Consider the following 21,399-nt stretch of genomic DNA (forward strand, 5'->3'; position numbering starts at 1 on the left):
GCTCCTAAACCCTGCAGGAGGGGAACACAGAGGGTCAACAAGCTGGCAAACAGCACATATTGAGTATGTTTATGGTGGAGGAAACCGTTATATAATTCAGCGCGGCACACTGGCGCAGTGGTACAGTTGCTGCCTCACCGCCAAAGACCCGGGCTTGATCCTGACTACGGGAGCTGTCTCTGTGGAGTTTGTACGTTCTCCCTTTGACCTGCGTGGGTTTTTACTCTGGGTGTTCCGGATACCTCCAACATTTCAAAGATGTTCAGGGTTGTAGCTGAACCGGCCTCAGCAAAATTGCTGAATTGTCCTTAAAGTGCATGGGCAAGTGCTAGTGTACGGGGTGATCGCTGGTCGGAACGGACTCCGTGGGCCGAAAGACCTGTTGTTTCCGCGCTGCATCTCTAACTAAACTAAACCAAAGAAGGGTGTCGACCCAAAACGCCACCCCATGCCTTCTCTCCACAGATGCTGCCTGACCCGCTGAGTTACTCCAGCACTTTGTGTCTATCTTCTCCACAGATGCTGCCTGACCCGCTGAGTTACTCCAGCACTTTGTCATAAAGTGATACAGCGTTGGAAAGAGGCCCTTCGGCCCAACTCGTACCCGCACTCCTAGATCCCTCGGCTCCACACATTCCGAAAGGCTCAGAGTTGTACAGAGTCCTAGTGAGACCACACCTGGAGTACTGTGTGCTGTTTTGGTTCCCTAATTTGAGGAAGGACATTCTTGCTATTGAGGGAGAGCAGCGTAGGTTTACAAGGTTCATTCCCGGGATGGCGGGACTGTCATATGCTGAGAGAATGGAGCGTCTGGGCTTGTACACTCTGGTGTTTAGAAGGATGAGAGGTTATCTTATTGAAACATATAAGATTGTTAAGGGTTTGGACATGCTAGAGGCAGGAAACATGTTACCGATGATGGAGGACTCTAGAACCGGGGTCCACACACACAGTTTAAGAATAAGGGGTAAGCCATTTTGTACGGAGACGGGGAAACACTTTTTCTCACGGAGAGTTGTGAGTCTGTGGAATCCTCTGCCTCAGAGGGCGGTGGAGGCCGGTTCTCTGGATACATTCAAGATAGAGCTAGATAGCGCTCTGAAAGATAGTGGTGTTAGCGGATATGGGGAGAAGGCAGGTACGGGGTACTGATTTGGGATGATCAGCCATGATCACATTGAATGACGGTGCTGGCTCAAAGGGCCAAATGGCCTACTCATGCACCTATTGTCTATTGCCCCAGCGCCCCGCCATTCACAGTGAAGATCCTGCCCTGGTTTGACTTCCTGAACTGCAACACCCTCCCTACCCTAGCATATAATTAGTTAGTTACCCAATTGTTGCAAATTACAAAATTCAATTGCCAGATCTAAACATCTATCCATTTCTTCAGAATAGTTCAACATTTTAAAATCTCCCTTCTCCCTCCCCCTGTCCCTCTGACAGTCAAAAGCCCATAACTTTCTTAAACATTAAGAGAACTGAATGACATGTTCAGTTATTATACATTGAAGCATTCAGAAACAAATATGAAACAATCTTACTTGGATGACCTGAAATTAAAGCACATAATTAGTTAGTTACCCAACTGTAGCTAATTAAATAATTCAATTACTAGATCTAAACATCTATCCATTTCTTCAGAAAAGATCAACATTTTAAAATCTCTCTCCCTCTCCCCCTCCCTCACCGTCCAGTGCGGGTCGGCTCCATCTTGGGGCCGCGACAGATACGTCATTTCCGGGCTGAGTGAGGCCGCCCCGCAGCCTGCGGGGCACTGGGGCCGGCGTCGTCATTTCCGAGCAAGATTCTAGAAGGAGGGGGGAGAGAGGGGCATCAGCACGAAATGACGTCGCGGACAGACCCCGCCCTCGGCCCTGTTGCCCCGCAGGCTGCGGGGCGACCTCACTCAGCCCGGAAATGACGGCATCGCCGGCCCAAGATGGAGCCGACCCGCACTGGACGGTGAGAGAGAGAGAGATGGAGGGAGAGAGGGAGAGTGAGAGAGAGAGAGAGAGAGAGGACAGAGGAGGGGAGAGGGGGAGAGAGAGAACGATTGGGGGGGAGAAAGAGGAGAGAGCGTGAGAGAAGGGGATAGACAGAGAGGGTGGGGAGGGAGAGATGGAGAACGATAGGGGAGAAAGAGGAGAGAGAGTGAGAGAAGGGGATAGAGAGAGAGGGAAAGGGGGAGAGATGGCGAGAGAGAAGGGGTTACAGAGAGAGAGGTTGGGGAGAGAGGGATTGAGTAGAGAGGTGGAGAGAGAGAAGGAGAGGGAGAGAGAGAAAGTGGCAGAGTGAGAGAGAGGGGCAGAGTGAGAGAGATATTGGGGAGAGAAGGGAGAGGGAGAGACAGAGAGGGGAAAAATTGAGAAAGTTCGGAAGGGAGATTGAGAGATAGATATCTGAGCGGTGGGGGGCCGAGAGGGGCAGGAATAAGTGGAGAGGGTAGGAGAGAGAGAGGAGACAGTCCAGGGGAGGGAGGGGGTGAGAGGCTGGGGGTTGGGAAAAGGGGTGAAGTGAGTAGCGGGGGGGAAGCAGGGAGCAAAGGGAGGGGGGAGGGATTCAAGGGAGAGTGGGTTTGGTGCCGAGGGTGATGAACGGGGGAGGGCAGAGAACTGGTGTGGGGGAGATGGGTCAAGCGAGTCAAGGAAGGGGGTAGGGAGCCTGGTGAGATTCCCACTGTTTGGGGGTGGGGAGGAGGGGGGAGGGAGCAAAGGGGGGTAAGGAGAAGGAGGCGGCAGGGGTAAGGGGCAGGGAGCCACGGGGAGGTGTCATTGTTTGGGGGTGGGGAGTGGGTTGCAGTTTAAGAAGGCAAACCAGGGTAGGATCTTCACTGTGAATGGCGGGGCGCTGGGGCAATAGACAATAGGTGCAGGAGTAGGCCATTCGGCCCTTTGAGCCAGCACGGCCATTCAATGTGATCATGGCTGATCATCCCAAATCAGTACCCCGTTCCTGCCTTCTCCCCATATCTCTGGACTCCATGATCTTTGAGAGCCCTATCTAGCTCTCTCTTGAATGTATCCAGAGAACCGGCCTCCACCGCTCTCTGAGGCAGAGAATTCCACACTGTGTTGTGAAAAGTGTTTCCTCGTCTCCGTTCTAAATGGCTTACCCCGAATTCTTAAATTGTGGCCCCTGGTCCTGGACTCCCCCAACATCGGGAACATGTTTCCTGCCTCTAGCATGTCCAAACCCTTAACAATCTTATATGTTTCAATAAGATACCCTCTCATCCTTCTAATCTCGAGAGTGTACAAGCCCAGCCGCTCCATTCTCTCAGCATATGACAGTCCCGCCATCCCGGGAATTAACCTTGTAAACCTACGCTGCTCTCCCTCAATAGCAATAAGGTCCTTCGTCAAATTAGGGGGTCAAAACTGCACACAATACTCCAGGTGTGGTCTCACTAGGACTCTGTACTACTCTGAGACTGGCGGAATGTGTAGAGCCGATGGATCTAGGAGTGCGGATACGAGTTGGGCCGAAGGGCTTCTTTCCAACGCAGTATCACTTTATGACAATGTGCTGGGATAACTAAGCGGGTCAGGCAGCATCTGTGGAGAAGATAGACACAAAGTGTTGGAGTAACTCAGTGGGTCAGGCAGCATCTGTGGAGAGAAGGCATGGGGTGGCGTTTTGGGTCGACACCCTTCTTTGGTTTAGTTTAGTTTTGAGATGCAGCACGTAAACAACAGGTCTTTCAGCCTTTCACGCACTAGCCCACGCACATTAGGGGAAATTCAGCAATTTTGCGGAGGCCGATTCATCTACAACCCTGAACGTCTTTGAAATGTTGGAGGAATCTGGAACACCCAGAGTAAAAACCCACGCAGGTCAAAGGGAGAACGTACAAACTCCACACAGACGGTACCCGTAGTCAGGATCGAGCCCGGGTCTCTGGCGGTGAGGCAGCAACTGTACCGCTGCGCCAGTGTGCCGCGCAGAATAGTAAGATTAAACGAGAACTTACCAGTTTGAAGTTTGATCGTTATTTTATGAGGAGTAACGTTGAGGGAATACGTGAAGAACCCCGCCAGGAAGCATGCGTGTCATTCTTCAAAGCAGCGGTGTGAAATCACAGATAACTGTAATGACTAAACATAGTAAGATTAGAGAAGAGATACCAGTTGAGTATATGATCAAGGGTGGGAGCGGAGGGCACGTATTCCCTCAACGTTACTCCTCATAAAATAACGATCAAACTTCAAACTTGTAAGTTCTCGTTTAATCTTACTATTTTACTTCGGTCACGTGAGTGACTACGTGAAGATTTTAAAGCTCTGTGATTTCATGCCGTGGAAACGAGTCCATGCATCACATCTGCCTTGATTATGGGGAGAATAGAGTTAACATCATTAGACATCAATACGATATTGAGAACCCAGCGATAAAAAATATTAACACCAATTATTGCCCCTATTGATGGGGTAAATAATATTACAGAACTTAAATTTGTTTCTGCAAATGTTCCAGGTTCAATGACTGGTTTGTTATAAAGTCGTTGGAAAGATTCCTCCGTTGACCATCCTCCTGTCTTGAGGATTTGGTCCATAGGAACGTTCAACTTCATAGCTGCTGATGTAGCTGCAGCCCTAGTGGAGTGAGAGTTAAAAATGCCAGTGTCTAATCCAGCCTTGATTGGGACCTGTTGTAGCCATCTAGAGATGGTCTGGATTGTCACTGTTTTGAGTGGCTGTTTGTAGCTGATTAAAGTGACATATCTTCCCTCTGATGATCTTAGTATACTCAATATATAACAATAAGTGTGTTACAATACAGAGACAACCATCTGTCGGGTAAGCCCTGAATTCTGTGTTTAGGCCTGCTGACCCCTCTCTGTTCTGTTTGACTATTTCATTGAAGTGAAAAGTTAAATTTCCAGATGAATAATCATGTTGTCCAACCTTTGTTTCTGTTGTGAGTGGACCCTTTGTGCCGTGACCAAGGCCATCAGCATGACTGTTTTCATAGTCAGTTTCTGTAGGGACAGAGCTGTAGCTGAAGACCAGTTTCTTAACATGGTCTGTACAATGCTCACATCCCATATTTGGGAGTACCTGGTTCTTGGGAGATTAATATTAAAATGCCCCTCATGAATTTGGTTACCAGGGTGTGTCCCAACAGAATGCCGCTCTGTTCCTTGCGACAGGTATGTTGACAGAGCACTTCTGGCGCAGTTGATGGCACTATGATTGAGCCTCTCATCGTAATGGAGGCTTGCCAGGAATTCCAGAACAGACGGATGTTCATAGATCTGTGGGTGATGTTTATTGTTGTGACAGTACTCCCCATTTCTTGATGACACCAAGTACTGATTTTTTGGGGGACTGTCTGTGGCCCGCTGAAATAATTCCACATTCGGTCCGTCAGTCCCAAGTGTAGAAGAGGTGCTTTCAACTCTATAAATTAATGGGTTTATGTATATAACTAGACTAAGTGGGACCCGTTGGGTCCCCGCATCACACGGGAGGGCTGGACACCCAACACAATATTCCACCTCTCCACCAATTCCAATATTGCTGGCCAGTGGGTGGGGGCTTTCTGTTGCGCTAGTATGAGTGTTGGGGGCCGAAGTAAATATGTGTGTGTGAATATGTGTGTGTGTGTATATGTGTGTGAGTGCATGTGAATATATATACGCGTGTGTGTGTGTGTGTGAATATGTGCGCGTGTGTATATGTACGTGTGTGTATGTGTGTGTGTGCATGATTATATGTGTGTGTGAATATGAGTGTGGGTGTGTGTGCATATGTGTGTGAGTGCATGTGAATATATGGCGAGAGCAGGAACAGGGAGATACGGGACCTGAACGTTTGGCTGAGGAACTGGTGCATGGGGCAGGGATTTAGATTCTTAGATCACTGGGATCTGTTTTGGGGTAAGGGGGAACTGTACAAAAGGGACGGATTGCATCTTAGCAGGTGTGGGACCAGCATTCTGGCAGGCAGGGTTGCCACTGCTACACGGGTGGGTTTAAACTGAATAAGGGGGGTGGGGTGTCGAATGGGATAGTGGAGGATGGAGTTAAAGGGAAAGGGTTTCTTAAACGTGTGAGCGTAGAGACAGAGGGGTGTAAAATGAGGGTAGAAGCAATAGGTAGCAAGGTGAAAAGTAAAAGTGGCAGGCAGACAAAACCAGGGCAAAAATCAGAAAGGGCCACTTTTCAACATAATTGTATAAGGAGTAAGAGTGTTGTAAAAACAAGCATGAAGGCTTTGTGTCTCAATGCAAGGAGCATTCGTAATAAGGTGGATGAGTTGAATGTGCAGATAGCTATTAATGACTATGATATAGTTGGGATCACGGAGACATGGCTCCAGGGTGACCAAGGCTGGGAGCTGAACATCCAGGGATATTCAATATTCAGGAAGGATAGAGAGATAGGAAAAGGAGGCGGGGTAGCGTTGCTGATTAGAGAGGAGATTAACGCAATGGAAAGGAAGGACATTAGTTTGGAGGATGTGGAATCGGTATGGGTAGAGCTGCGAAACACTAAGGGGCAGAAAACGCTGGTGGGTGTTGTGTACAGGCCACCTAACAGTAGTAGTGAAGTTGGAGACGGTATCAAACAGGAAATTAGAAATGCGTGCGACAAAGGCAAAACAGTTATAATGGGCGACTTCAATCTACATATAGATTGGGTGAATCAAATTGGCAGGGGTGCTGAGGAAGAGGATTTCTTGGAATGTATGCGGGATAGATATCTAAATCAACATGTAGAGGAACCAACGAGAGAGCAGGCTATTTTAGACTGGGTATTGAGTAATGAGGAAGGGTTAGTTAGCAGTCGTGTTGTACGTGCCCCCTTGGGCAAGAGTGACCATAATATGGTTGAGTTCTTCATTAGGATGGAGAGTGACATTGTTAATTCAGAAACAATGGTTCTGAACTTAAAGAAAGGTAACTTTGAGGGTATGAGACGTGAATTGGCCAAGATTGACTGGCAATTAATTCTAAAAGGGTTGACGGTGGATATGCAACGGAAGACATTTAAAGACTGCATGGATGAACTGTTCATCCCAGTTTGGCAAAATAATAAATCAGGGAAGGTAGTGCATCCGTGGATAACAAGGGAAATCAGGGATAGTATCAAAGCGAAGGATGATGCGTACAAATTAGCCAGAAAAAGCAGCATACCGGAGGACTGGGAGAAATTCAGAGACCAGCAGAGGAGGACAAAGGGCTTAATTAGGAAAGGAAAAATAAATTGTGAAAGAAAACTGGCAGGGAACATAAAAACTGACTGCAAAAGCTTTTATAGATATGTGAAAAGAAAGAGATTAGTTAAAACAAATGTAGGTCCCTTGCAGTCAGAAACAGGTGAGTTGATCACGGGGAACATGAATATGGCGGACCAATTGAATAACTACTTTGGTTCCGTCTTCACTAAGGAAGACATACATAATCTGCCGGAAATAGCAGGGGACCGCGGGTCAAAGGAGTTGGAGGAATTGAGTGAAATCCAGGTTAGCCGGGAAGTGGTGTTGGGTAAATTGAATGGATTAAAGGCCGATAAATCCCCAGGGCCAGATAGGCTGCATCCCAGAGTACTTAAGGAAGTAGCTCCAGAAATAGTGGATGCATTACTAATAATCTTTCAAAACTCTTTAGGTTCTGGAGTAGTTCCTGAGGATTGGCGGGTAGCAAACGTAACCCCACTTTTTAAGAAGGGAGGGAGAGAGAAAACGGGGAATTACAGACCAGTTAGTCTAACATCGGTAGTGGGGAAACTGCTAGAGTCAGTTATTAAAGATGAGATAGCAGCACATTTGGAAAGTGGTGAAATCATTGGCCAAAGTCAGCATGGATTTACAAAAGGTAAATCATGTCTGACGAATCTTATAGAATTCTTCGAGGATGTAACTAGTAGCGTGGATAGGGGAGAACCAGTGGATGTGGTGTATTTGGACTTCCAGAAGGCTTTCAACAAGGTCCCACATAAGAGATTAGTATACAAACTTAAAGCACACGTCATTGGGGTTTCAGTATTGATGTGGAAAGAGAACTGTCTGGAAAACAGGAAGCAAAGAGTGGGAGTAAACGGGTCCTTTTCACAATGGCAGGCAGTGACTAGCGGGGTACCGCAAGGCTCAGTGCTGGGACCCCAGCTATTTACAATATATATTAATGATCTGGATGAGGGAATTGAAGGCAATATCTCCAAGTTTGCGGATGACACTAAGCTGGGGGGGCAGTGTTAGCTGTGAGGAGGATTCTAGGAGACTGCAAGGTGACTTGGATAGGCTGGGTGAGTGGGCAAATGTTTGGCAGATGCAGTATAATGTGGATAAATGTGAGGTTATCCATTTTGGTGGCAAAAACAGGAAAGCAGACTATTATCTAAATGGTGGCCGACTAGGAAAAGGGGAGATGCAGCGAGACCTGGGTGTCATGGTACACCAGTCATTGAAAGTAGGCATGCAGGTGCAGCAGGCAGTGAAGAAAGCGAATGGAATGTTATCTTTCATAGCAAAAGGATTTGAGTATAGGAGCAGGGAGGTTCTACTGCAGTTGTACAGGGTCTTGGTGAGACCACACCTGGAGTATTGCGTACAGTTTTGGTCTCCAAATCTGAGGAAGGACATTATTGCCATAGAGGGAGTGCAGAGAAGGTTCACCAGACTGATTCCTGGGATGTCAGGACTGTCTTATGAAGAAAGACTGGATAGACTTGGTTTATACTCTCTAGAATTTAGGAGATTGAGAGGGGACCTTATAGAAACTTACAAAATTCTTAAGGGGTTGGCTAGGCTAGATGCAGGAAGATTGCTCCCGATGTTGGGGAAGTCCAGGACAAGGGGTCACAGCTTAAGGATAAGGGGGAAATCCTTTAAAACCGAGATAAGAAGAACTTTTTTCACACAGAGAGTGGTGAATCTCTGGAACTCTCTGCCACAGAGGGTAGTCGAGGCCAGTTCATTGGCTATATTTAAGAGGGAGTTAGATGTGGCCCTTGTGGATAAGGGGATCAGAGGGTATGGAGAGAAGGCAGGTACGGGATACTGATTGGATGATCAGCCATGATCATATTGAATGGCGGTGCAGGCTCGAAGGGCCGAATGGCCTACTCCTGCACCTAATTTCTATGTTTCTATGTTTCTATATATATATGTGTGTGTGTGTGAAACAATATAGTATTTCGTAGTTCAGAGCTTATTTGATATGTTTAATAGCGTGATGGCTGTCAGGAACAAGCTGTTCCTCAATATAGATGTTACAGTTTTCAGTTTACAAAAGTCGGACGTGACTCCAGAAGTCGGGCATCAGTCAGTCCACAAGCTGTGAGAGTCAGTCCAAAGGCCATGAGTTAATCCCAAGGCAGTGAGTGAGTCCACAGGTCATGAGTAAATCGCTCACTGCCCCCCTCCTCCACTGACATCCCCCACCTCAAGACGCTGCCCTCCGCCTGGCTATAGGATGCACCCCATACTGAAGCCCTCCACATCCCCTGCATGAGGACACCCCACCCCCTTCTCATCAGTTCACGACAACCCCCGCCTAAAGCTGCCCTTAGCTGCACGACATTTACCACCCATAGGGCTGAGGTGGGGGATGAGTCTGTGTATGTGTGTGTGATTGAGTCTGTGTGTGCGTGTGTGTGAGTGAGTGAGTCCGTGTGTGTGTGTGTGTGTGTGTGTGTGTGTGTGTGTGTGTGTGTGTGGGTCTTTGTGTGAATGTGTGTGTCATTGAGTTTGTGTGCGTGAATGAGTCTGTTTGTGAATATGTGTATGAAAATGTGTGTGTGTGTGTGTGTATGAATATGTGTGTGTGAATGTGTGTGAATATGTGTGTGTGTGAATATGTGTGTGTGTATGAATATGTGCGTGTGTGTAAATATATGTGTGTGTGCATATGTGTGTGAGTGCTTGTGAATATATATGTGTGCGTCTGTGTGTGTGTGTGTGTGTGTGTGTGTGAAATAATATAGTATTTCGTAGTTCAGAGCTTATTTGTTAAGTTTAATAGCGTGATGGCTGTCAGGAAGAAGATGTTCCTCAATGTAGATGTTACCATTTTCAGTTTACAAAAGTCGGACGTGACTCCAGAAGTCAGGCATCAGTCAGTCCACAAGCCGTGAGAGTCAGTCAGTCTAAAGGACATGAGTTAATCCCAAGGCAGTGAGTGAGTCCACAGGTCATGAGTAAATCGCTCACTGCCCCCTCTCCTCCACTGACATACCCCACCTCAAGATGCTGTCCTCCGCCTGGCTATAGGATGCACCCCGTAGTGAAGCCGGCCTCATCCCCTGCATGAGCCACCCCCCCCCCCCCCTTCACATCAGCTCACGAGAACCCCCGCCTGAAGCTGTGCCCTCCCTTGGCTGCACGATGTTTACCACCCCCCCACCCCACCCTGACAGCCCCCACCTCAAAAAAATGTTTTGCACAAAATCTTCACAAAATTAACAACTGAAATTGTCTATAGGCTGCTGTTTCAACATCACGTCAGGAAATGTTAGAGGTCAAGGTGATGTGGCTATTGCTGTAGTATCCTCTGGGATAGCAGCTAAATTTCTCACTGATGGAAGAACTACACATTATCGATTCAAGTGGCCGAGTATACATTGTGCAACATTGAGAAGAACTCTAAGACGGCACATTTCACGAGGCAAGTGAAAGTAATTGTTTGGGATGAATGTCCAATGATTAGGAGAGAATGCTCTGATGTTGTGGACAGAACTCTTCCAGATGTCTTCAGCAACACTAAGCATTTTGGTGCCCCTCTGCCAGTACAGGCCTCAGTGACTGAGCTGCCAGCCCTCAGTGACTGAGCTGGCAACCCAAAAATCCATTCCGCCCACAAACTCCATACTAGCCCTCTGGAAACCACTACATTTGGCCCAACATACTAGCTCAAGAGAAATATGAAGGGAAATGTCAAAGGTTTCCTGAAGGATGGAACATCGCCCAAGAATGTTGTCATTAATAGCGTGCTTCGTTGAATGATGACTTCTGAGATAAATTATCAGATTTTCCTTCTTAAAATTTGACCGCTGACTTTCACTATATTAAAATTGTTTCTTTTTATCAACAGGAAATAGTCATCAAGAGGCAGCAAGCAGCAGAACACAACAAGACGCAACAAGACACCAGTACAAACTTAATAAATCTCATCTTTAAAATTTAAATTGTTCTTATATTTTAAATCATTCACATTTTAAACTTTAATAAAACCTTTTTGCACTTTTAATGCCGTGTGTTCTTCATCACAATAGAACCTAATAGGCGGGAATGGCTGCTCTGTGGGAGAGCCACTAAAAGTGCATGGGGGGGAGGTTGTTATGAGATGCACTGAATGTGTGGGTGGGAGGGGAATGGCAAGGAGCAGAGTGTGGGGGGGGGGGGGTGAGTGAACTGCCAGCGTACAAGGCGTGAGTGACTGCACTGCCAGCCCACGAGCCGTGAGTTAGTGAAATGCCAGCCCACCAGCTGTAAGGGACTGAACTGCCAGCCCAATAATCCATCAGTCCACCCTCTTCCCCCTTCTCTCTTAAGTGGCTTTTTCACGGGGCGACTTGACGCAAGAGTGAACCAGAGTTTAACATCGTGGGAACCTCGTGCGATAACAGTACGGCATTCGTGGACCACCGTGGACCACCGTGGCGCTAACGGCAGGTAATCGTGTATCTTGGTCACTCGGGAGAAAATTCAAGAAAGTTTGAATTCCTCCAAGAGTGACTTGTACACTTGTGGTTGAGCATTGCAACATTGTATGAACAAGTGGCCAGTGCGATATCCGTGCGATATCCGTAATAACTCTTGCGGGTACCGTGGGAACTCCTGCGAACGGTGAGGAACTGAGCAGTGCTTGTTTTACCTCATTGTTAAATAAATATATTTTTTACTATCAGATTGATGTCTGCAATTCTGCATTAACACATCACTACAAGATGAATGTTTCTAATGTTATAATCCCTCTCATGCTGAAACACAAAATAGTTGAAGGGAGGTGAAATAATCACATTTTCATTCTTTTTCATTTTTGAGTGTTCAGGTACCTCACTTGCTGAGCTATTTTACTCCAGCAGTTTGTGTCTCTTTTTGTCTAAAGCAGTTTCTAAGACTGTAGGAACTCCGCTGGCCAGGCAGCATCTACGGAGGGAAATGGACAGGCGACCCTTTCTTCAGGCTGCCTTATCTCTCTCCCCCCCCCCACCCCCTCCCCCCTACTCCCACCCACACACACAAATGCTGGAGAAACTCAGCGGGTGCAGCAGCATCTATGGAACGAAGGAAATAGGCAACGTTGCCTACTACCCTCTGTGTAAAGAAGCTGCTCCTCAGCTTTCTATTAAATCTTGCCCTCTCACCTTAAACCCGTGTTCTCTACTTTTTGATGCCCCGACCCTGAGTAAAGATCTGTGCATTTCCCCTCGGTTATACACCTCCATTAGATCATCCTTCAGCCTCCTGCACTCCAAGTAACATAATCCTCGCCTGCCCAACCTCAGCGGGAGAAACTCAGCGGGTGCAGCAGCATCTATGGAACGAAGGAAATAGGCAACGTTGCCTACTTCCTTCGCTCCATAGATGCTGCTGCACCCGCTGAGTTTCTCCAGCATTATTGTGTACCTTCGATTTTCCAGCATCTGCAGTTCCTTCTTAAACACAAATGCACCGAGTTCCTCCAGCATTTCGTGTTTTGTTCAGTATTCCAGCATCCGCTGTCTCCCGCGTCTCCAATAAAACAAGACTACTGTCAAAAGGGTGAAGAATAGGGGCAGAGATAGATACATTCCTGATTAGTGCGGCTGTCAGGAGGTTATGGGGAGAAGGCAAGAGAATGTGGTTGAGAGGGAGAGATAGATCAGCCGCGATTGAATGGCGGAGTGGACTTAATGGACCGAATTGCCTAATTTTGCTCCTATAACTAACAAAGATAGTAATTGTTAGGGAAATGTAGTTATTAAAGACGAGGGGGAGCAGAAATGGGCAGCCTGGGGTGGCTCGCGAGATCCTTGCATAGAGGCACAAACGTTAAGAAAGGCAGATAAAACAGAGAGGAGGGGGGGGGGACTTCCCTCAGTGCCCATCTGTTACCATTAATTGGACAGTTCGGTCTGTGAAACGCAACACACCAACCCCGACATCCAGCCCGGTGGAAAGTCCTTTGAAGATAGACACCAGTTGCTTGGAGCAACTCAGCCGGACAGGCAGCAACTCTGGAGAGAAGGAACTGGTGGCGTTTCGGGTCGAGAGCCTTCTTCAGACCCATGACAATAAATCTCTTGACTCTCTCATTACAAATCTAATCCCTATATAGAAGCTTGAAAAGAAGTAAGAATGGGTTACAGACGAGAAGATAGGATGAGGATAGAGACTGAGAAGAGATGAGAGTAGAAGAGAGGAGAGAGCGGAGATGAGCGAGAGAGATAGAGAGATAGATATAGCGTAGTCGATATGTATCTGATAGATATATCGAGCGCGCTCTCGATGCTGACGCATCTCTTCTCTAGCTTCTCTCTCATCTATCTCTCTCTCTCTCTCTCTCTCTCTCTCTCTCTCTCTCTCTCTCTCTCTCTCTCTCTCTCTCTCTCTCTCTCTCTCTCTCTCTCTCTCCCCTCCCCCTCCCTCGAGATAGGGCGGGGATAGGGTAAAAGGAGCCAATGAATAATTTTAATATTTCATTAGACTCTCTTCACTCTACCTGCTGTACTTGTGCTTAGCTTGGCTGTATTTGTGTACAGTGTTACCTGATTAGATTGGACAGCATGCAAACTAAATATTTTCACTGTTTCTCAGTACATGTGACAATCGGCACAGTAGTGCAACTGGTAGACTTGCTGGCTCACAGCTCCGGAGACTCGGGTTCGTTTCTAACCACGGCCACTGTTTGTGTGGAGTTTGCACGTTTTTCCTATGACGGCGTGTGTTTCTTCCCACACCCCTATGGCATGCTGGCATGAACATCAATTTCCCTCTGTAAATGTGCTCCTAATATGCAGAACGTGAGATAACATAAAACTAGTGTGAGCGGGTGATGGATTGATGAGCGGCATGGACTCGCTGGGCCGAAGGGCCTGTTTTCATACTGTGCCTCTGAACTCTGAATGCTAAAGCTAAAGTGTGAGAATAAGTTGCGTTTAATGTCGCAACGGTGTATTCTGTCAAAATGTGTCGCTGCCTCAAAAAGGCTGGCAGTATCATCAAAGACCCACACCATCCTGGCCACACACTCATCTCCCTGCTACCTTCAGGTAGAAGGTACAGGGGCCGGAAGACTGCAACATCCAGGCTCAGGAATAGCTATTTCCCCACAGCCAGCAGGCTATTAAACCTGGCTCGGACAAAACTCTGATTATTATGAACCCATTTTCTGTTATTTGTACTTTATCAGTTTATTTATTCATGTGTGTATATATTTATATTATGGTATATGGACACTGATCTGTTTTGTAGTCAATGCCTATCTGTGTGCTTAAGCAAAGCAAGAATTTCATTGCCCTATACAGGGACACATGACAATAAACTCACTTGAACTTGAACATTTTGTCCATCCAGAATCAAGAATAGAATGCACCCGTGGGATTGAACAGTGGGAGAGGGACAATTGTTGTGCGTTAGCGCATTGTTCGATGCCGCAGGGAATAAGTAACAGCAACTGCCTGGGTACCAATGTCAGGGCAAGTCGAGGATCACAGCCGGGTCTCCCTCCCTCCGTGCAGGGTGCGGGTAGTTCCGGCTCGTGGCCTGACAGCAACCCGCTGATCGGAGCGCCTCATCTCCGTCATGTGGTCTGCCTTTTAGCAGAGTGGGGGTGGTGACAGCTATGGGTGGGGGAAAACAGACAACACTTGATAATTCCATTAATTTGATTCATCACAGGTCCTCCAATGTCTTCGATGATGGAGCTCCTGGAAAGGTGTGATGATTCACAGCCGCTGGATTTGACAAATCATTACCGCCAGAGGCTGGAAGAGGCGATTCAAGAGGCGGTGGAGAATGTTGTCTTCGTTCTAGCATACGAGAGATATTTCAGTGAGCAAGAGTACAAGGTAGGGAGAGGATTGGATGAGTGGGTAACTTCAGCTGATACTGAAATGTAATGTCTGAAGAAGGGTGTCGACCCAAAAGTCACCCTTTCCTTCTATCTGGAGATGATGCCGGACCCGGTGAGTTACTCCAGCATTTTGTGTCTATCTTTGGTGTAAACCAGCATCTGCAGTTCCTTCCTCCACTGTTCATCAAACAGCTGTACACGTAACAATCTATTCACAATCCCTGTTGCAACAACACATTTATGTCCTTCACCTCTCTGGTGAAGTTAGTACGCAGTCTACATCTCCCTGCGCAAGTTAGCATTCATAAGACCTGACGAGCACGAGGTCATATAGATTAAATAAGAGTCATATATAAAGTACTGAACAGTATTGTCGCACTTGCAGTGTCCTGACCCAAAACGTCACCTATCCATGTTCCCCATAGATGCTGCCTGACCCGCTGAGTTACTCCAGCACTCTGTGAAACGTCACCTATCCATGTTCTCCACATATGCTGCCTGATCCGCTGAGTTACACCAGCACTCTGTGAAACGTCACCTATCCATGTTTTCCACAGATGCTGCCTGACCCGCTGAGTTACTCCAGCACTTTGTATCTTTTCTCTTGGGGTAGATCTATTGCTTCAGAATAAATGGATCAAAGGATTTGTGGGGGAGCTGGAACAGGGGCCTGAAGTGTTTCATTAACCGTTCGTGTGTTGACTGGGTTTGTTGAGGTCAATGAGCCAACTCCTGGTCATATGTTCAGGGTTTCAGAATACTTAGCTGTGAGGCAACACATTAGTGCAGCAGGTGGAACCGCTGCCGCACAGTCACTGTTAAAGGGCTTTGATTTGAACCACGGTGGCGCAGCGGTAGCGTTGCTGCCTCACAGCGCCAGAGACCCGGGTTCAATCCTGACTACGGGTGCTTATCTGTACCAAGTTTGTACATTCTCCCCGTGGCCTGCGTAGGTTTTCTCCGAGGTCTTCAGTTTCCTCCCACATTCCAAAGATGTACAGGTTTGTAAGCTAATTGTCTTTGGTACAATTGTAAACGGTCCCCAGTGTGTGTGCAGGATAGTGTTAATGTGCGGGGATCGCTGGTTGGCGCAGACTCGGTGGGCTGAAGGGCCTGTTTCCGTGCTGTATCTCTAAACTAAAGTACTATTAGATGTGATGAACACGTTTTAAAATTCAATCTTGTGAAAGGCTGAAAATGAGGAAGGGTTGAAGGAAATGGGATCCCTCCAGGTTTGGAGAGCATGGGAAATGGGAACCTCATTAAGGAGGGTGGAATCATCCTACCACAACTAGAAAGCAGCCCTGAACTGTTATCTACCTCATTGGTACACAAAAATGCTGGAGAAACTCAGCGGGTGCAGCAGCATCTATGGAGCGAAGGAAATAGGTGACGTTTCGGGCCGAAACCCTTCTTCAGACTTCCTCATTGGTTGCCCTCGGACCATCCTCGATCAGACTTTACTGGCTCTACCTTGCCCTAAACATTATTCCCTTACGATGTATCTATAAATGTCACAATTAGAATCACGTGTTGCCTTTCCAGTGACTGGTTAGTACACGACAAAAGCTTGTCACTGTACTTCGGTACATGTGACATGTGGTCTGTTCCACCCACCCAACCAGGAAGGCAAATTCAATGATAGCATTTATATAAAGAGGAATACAAAAACAGATATGTAATGCTGAGGCTGTATATGCCGCTGGTCAGGCCACACTTGGAGTACCGTGAGCAAATTTGGGCCCCATATCTGAGGAAGGATTTGCTGGCTCTTGAGAGGGTCCAGCAGATGTTTACAAGAATAATTCCAGGAATCAGTGGGTTAGCATTTGATGAGGGGCACCTCATTGAAACATACAGAATAATGAAAGGCATAGATAGAGTGGACATGGAGAGAAAGTTTCTAGTGGTGGGAGTCTAGGACCAGAGGCCATAGCCTCAGAATTTGAGGGTGCTCTTTTAGAAGGAAGGTGAGGAGGAACATCTTTAGTCAGAGGGTGGTTAATTTGTGGAACACATTGTCACAGAGGGCTGTGGAGACGAAGTCAGTGGATATTTTTCAGGCAGAGATGAACAAATTCTTGATTAGAATGGATGTCAAGGGATATCGGGAGAATGCAGGAAAATGGGATTAGAAGGGGCAGAGATCAGCCATGATTGAATGGCAGAGTAGACCCGATGGGGCGAATGGTTTAATTCTACTCCTATAACTAGTGAACTTGAATCTCTGGTGGGACATCGCTGGGCTGTTGGGAGGCTTCCAAAGGTTTCTTGCAACGAGATGGAGGATACAGTGTGTCTCAGCTCTGTCCAACGCAGTCGGGATGAGTGTGGCGCTGTACAAAGGCAGGTCGCTGGGACTGTCCATCTCTGTTGAGGAATGGCCGGGCTCTTCCTCAGTGGCGAAGTGCACTTGCAGGATGACCACGGAGAGGAAGATGAGAAGCAACCTCTTGGCCAAGTCAGTCTGGGCAGGAAACAGCTTCCTCACCTGTAAAACAGAGAAGCAGATGTTATTGCAGATAGTATTGGTCTTCATTGCTGCCGATTTAACTTCTACAGATGCGACACAAATGGCATTTATCGTGATGTATCACAGCCTGGTTTGGGAACAGCTCCATCCAAGTAAACAATAAACCGCAGAGAGTTGTGGCCGCAGCCCAGCCCACCACGCAAATCAACCTCCCTTCCATCGACATTTCACTCAAGGCCACCAGCATTATCAAGGATGAGTCTCACCCCGATCACTCCCTCTTCTCTCCTAACCCATCTGGCAAGAGGTACAGAAGTTGACACAAAGTGCTGGAGTAACTCAGTGGGCCAGGCAGCATCTCTGGAGAAAAAGGATGGGTGGCAATTTGGGTGGGGACATTTCTTCAGATCCGACCTGAAACATTACCAATCCTTTTTCCCCAGGGACGCTGCCAGACCCGCTGAGTTACTCCAGCATTTTGTATCTATCTTAAGTCAAGTACGCATCATATGGGTTTTGACATTGTGGGCCAAAGGGCGTCCTCTTTGTTCAATGAGTACAATTATATGCCTTTGCATTCTCAGTGTCAAATCAATCGCTTACTAAGTCCCAGAGTGGCCTTTTTGAACAATACTGTACATTTATTTGAAGGCAGACATGTTGGAGGCAGCACATCAGTGTCTTAGACTTCAATCCCTCCCCACAAAGCTTTTTAGGTTAGGTTAGTTTAGAGATACAACATGGAAACAGGCTCTTCGGCCTGTCGTGTCTTTTCCGACCAGCGATCCCCGAACTATCCACGTAAAGGACATTTTATAGACGCCAATTAACCTACACATTGGTCCACCCAGAGACCCGTTCGATTCTGACACCGGGTGCTGTCTATGTGGGGTTTGCACGTTCTCCCTGTGTCTGCATGGTTTTCCTCCGGGGTCTCCCAAAGACGTGCGGGTTTGGCGCCTCTCTCTGTACTGCCTGGGTGAGGTCTGTATTTCACCGGATTACATGCAAAAACAAAGAATTTCACCGTCACTTGATACATGTGACAATAGTATAATTGAGTCATTGAGTTGAATTCAAGTTTGCACGTGAGACTGTTAAATAAAATAACAGTTTTTGCTATAGAACGAATATTATTGTGCAGCCTAATATAATGAACAATTCACGATAGGAAACACGGATGTATTTAGTTTAAAGGAATGAAATTTACCCGAAGCTGATAACAAATGACATCGGCTTTCTGATCAGGGCTGTGATTGACGGGGCTGAGCTCCGCCTCCGCTCACGCGTGCCCCGCCCCTTTCATTGATTGTTCCACAGCTCCGGGCTCCCCCGGGTCCTAAATCCCGTCGACACGTTGCTGTCCAGCCTCACTTACCTCCTCTGGCAGCTTGTTCCATTTCGCCACGACCCGCTGGGTGAAAATATTGTACCCCAGGTTCCGATTAAATCTTGCACCTCTCACCACAAACCTGTGTCCTCTAGTTCTCGACTCCACTACTCCGGGTAAAAGGCTGTGCATTTACCCTACCCATTCACCTCTTGATCCCATGCACTTCAGCCTCCGGCGCTCCAATTAATAAATCCTTCTATGCCCAACCTCTCCCTTTCCCTCTGTCCCTCAAATCCTGGCACCATCTTCGTGAATCTGTGCATTTTTATCCAACTTTTTATGCTGCCTTATATTGTCCCAAGCGCTACTCTCCGCTTCCCAGGGGAAGGCAGACATTGATGGTGAAATTCACCAGCGCCTTCAGTGCACTTGCACAACCTATGGCCGCCTGAGGAGAAGAGTGTTTGAAGATCAGGACACAATTCGCAAGTCCTCGATCATTTTGTCACACACTTTCTGTCTTTCATCTCTGGACTTTGTACAACCGTCTGCCGATCAACTCCCCCTCTCCCCTCAACTGTGTCAACCTGTTACCAGCCAGGCTTTGTCCTGTCCCCTTCCTTCCATCGTTCTTCCATCTCCCATCCACCGCCCCTACAATCAGTCTGAAGAAGGATCCAGACCAGAAACATCACCTGTCCATGTTCTCCAGAGGTGCTACTTGACCCGCTGAGTTAATCCAGCACTTTGTGCCTTTTTGTTGTGAAGCAGCATCTGCAGTTCCATGTTTCTGCATCTTCGCACTGAACACTTGCAGCCGAATCACATTCATTCCCCGAGACGGCAGCGTGAGCAGTGAACACTCGCGGTACTGCAGGGGGTCAGCTGTTCAGGTAAAGGGAATGCGTTTTGAACCAGGAAGTGGAGGAGTTAAAATGGCTTCGAAAGACCAGGTCGAGAGTTTAACCGAGGAGGTAGTTTGTCCCATTTGCCTGGATTTCTTCACCGATCCTGTGTCATTGGAGTGTGGGCACAACTTCTGCCGCTCCTGTATCACACAGAGTTGGGACAGGGAGGGGAGAAACTCCTGCCCGGAATGTAGAGAGGAGTTTACAGACCGCACCCTCAAGGTTAGTTGGGCCTTGGCGAGACTGTCTGAGAAAGCTCGAACACTGAGCCTGAATCGGACAGAGAAGGAAAATAAACTTCAGTGCGAGGAACATCAGGAAGAACTGAAGCTGTTTTGTGAAACTGACAAGAAGCTGATCTGTGTGATTTGTGCAGCTGGGCGGGAACACAAGTCTCACAACTTCATGCCGGTTAAAGAAGCTGTTGAAACCTTCAAGGTAAAAACAAACTGATTTTGATCGCATCATTGTTTAATTCCCGTGTGTACGAAGAAACTGCAGATGCTGGTTAAAACCAAAGATAGGCATAAAATGCCCGAGTAACTCAGCGGGACTTGCAGCATCTCTGGAGAGAAGGAATGTCAGTCAGAAGAAGGGTCTCGTCCTGAAACGTCACCCATTCCTTCTGTCCAAAGATGCTGCCTGTCCTGCTGTGTTACTCCAGCATTTTGTGTCTATGGTTGTTTAATTCCTTGTTTATAGTCTAACACTTTTATTTTTGATTTTCAAACACAATCCCAGGATCAGGTGAAATCTTCCATCCAGTCTCTTGCAGAAAAGCAATCAGGGATCCAGCAAATGGAGCAGCAACAGAAACAGAAGATTTCTGGAGTTCTGGTGAGGCTTTCAGTTTCGATTGCCTGATCTTGTGTAGATTTGATCCCTGTGATGCATGTAATAATAGGGCAGCGCAGTGACACAAGTAGTGCTGCTGTCGCCTAATTCTGGTGAGCGGGTTCGATCCTGACCTCGGGTGCTGCCCGTGTGATTCACGCCTTCTCTTTGTGACCGCGTCGGATTCCTTCCACGTCCCCAACACACGCTGGTTCAATGGTCAATCGGTGACTGTTATAATCCCTGGCAAAGTGGGTGGTGGACGGATAAATGGGAATTAATGGTCATGTTAAAAGGAATAGGCAGCAGGGAATTGTATTGGGGGTAGAGGATTAATGGGTTTCACATTACCCTCACGACATTTCAGAAATGTTTCACGACCTCACGACAAAACGTTGCCTATTCCTTCTCTCAATAAATGCTGCCTCATCCGATGAGTTCTTACAGCATATTTGTCTACATTAGACAAATTATTGAATCAGTGACATTATATATAGTTCTTCACCTTTTATTTGACAGGAACAATCACACAACCTTCAGTCCAAGATCACATCCCAGTATGCTGAACTGCACCAGATTCTCACTGAGAAAGAGCAGCGCGCACTGGCAGATATCCGGGAGGAAGAGAAGAAGATTCTAAATACAATGGGGAAAAATCTTGGAAAGATTCAAGATAATTTAAAATCCATTCAGGAGGAACTCTTAAAGTTGCAGCAACAGATGGATCAAAAAGACAGTGTGGTGTTTCTGAAGGTGAGGGTTACACTACAGTTTGGTGAAGTGAAAGTGCACACATAAATGGTGGGTGACATTTCTGAAATAAATGCTGCATTCACCAGTAATTCGGA

The 21,399-nt window shown here is 47.1% G+C and overlaps 1 long non-coding RNA gene across 1 annotated transcript; it reads left to right on the plus strand.

Moving 5' to 3' along the window:
• Positions 1 to 20,102: 20,102 nt before the first annotated feature.
• LOC116969505 lies at positions 20,103 to 21,129 on the plus strand. Its single transcript, XR_004410797.1, has 3 exons — positions 20,103 to 20,155; positions 20,459 to 20,554; positions 21,071 to 21,129. It is a non-coding gene; the product is annotated as an uncharacterized LOC116969505 (long non-coding RNA).
• The last annotated feature ends 270 nt before the right edge of the window (positions 21,130 to 21,399 follow it).

Source organism: Amblyraja radiata, unplaced genomic scaffold (genome assembly GCF_010909765.2).
Source record: "Amblyraja radiata isolate CabotCenter1 unplaced genomic scaffold, sAmbRad1.1.pri S66, whole genome shotgun sequence".
Lineage (NCBI taxonomy): Eukaryota > Metazoa > Chordata > Chondrichthyes > Rajiformes > Rajidae > Amblyraja > Amblyraja radiata.